The 914-nt window shown below is 44.3% G+C and overlaps 1 pseudogene; it reads right to left on the bottom strand.

The window, feature by feature from the left end:
* Positions 1-144: 144 nt before the first annotated feature.
* Positions 145-818, bottom strand: LOC107580938 (60S ribosomal protein L3-like; annotated as a pseudogene).
* Positions 819-914: the final 96 nt, after the last annotated feature.

Here is a 914-nt window from a genome sequence, read left to right as displayed (position 1 = left end):
GCAGCAGCGCCGCATAGTGGCTTCAACTGGATAGGTTAACTAAAACATTAAAAATGCAATGACACTTGCATAGTCATCGCATCTCGTGTGCCACTGATAAGGATGCCTCCTTAACGCACACCTAAAATTCCAATGCAACGTTTTTGCATTCAAATGGGGATTTTTTTTTTTTTTTTAATTCTACAAATCTTCGAAATTCAATTTTTGACAGCCCTACTCCAGACTAAACATGCAACCAATCAATTCATCAAAACCAAGCCTTACCAGTTCCTATAGAAGCGACGCTTGCACTCATCACTAATGTGCTCAGCAAAGATGGTCTTGAAAGAGCGCAGGGGTCATGACATAACCAACACCCCCCACTACAATCATGGGAGGACTCTCCACAACGGTCGCCGCCTCAACCACCTCTTTTTTGTTGACCTCTGTTAAACAGAAGTACAAGTTAACACTTGCAAAACAGAATGCAGGTTTAGACCAGGAATGTAAAGTTATTTAACTGCGCTCAGAACTCGACATTCAGCAAGGGCTAAAGGCCCTAATATGTCCGCCCGTCGAGAATATCATCACTGGCAGACACTCTACAAGCAAATCAGATTTCACTTTTATACGTGAAACAATCTGAACGCTTAAACGTTAACTTACTTGAGCCAGGTCTGTCAACCTCCAGCCTTGTAGCCAAGGAAAGCAGTCAGGTGAACAGGCTTGCTGGGATCGTCTTTAGGTAAACTCCTCACCTTGCCATGATGGCGTCTGCACCTCTTGCGGGGCAGGAAGCCCAGAGAGCCGTGGCGTGGGGCCGAAAACTTACGGTGAGACTACACACAAAAATAAGCCGTCAAGGCCCGCTCACACCAAGCACGATAACTATAAAGATAGTTCTAAAAATCGTTCTCAATATTAAAGAATAGCAT

Source organism: Sinocyclocheilus grahami, unplaced genomic scaffold, assembly GCF_001515645.1.
Source record: "Sinocyclocheilus grahami isolate Dianchi unplaced genomic scaffold, SAMN03320097.WGS_v1.1 scaffold53240.1, whole genome shotgun sequence".
NCBI lineage: Eukaryota > Metazoa > Chordata > Actinopteri > Cypriniformes > Cyprinidae > Sinocyclocheilus > Sinocyclocheilus grahami.
Note: the sequence above shows the minus strand (reverse complement) of the source record. Positions and strands in the feature narration are given on the sequence as shown.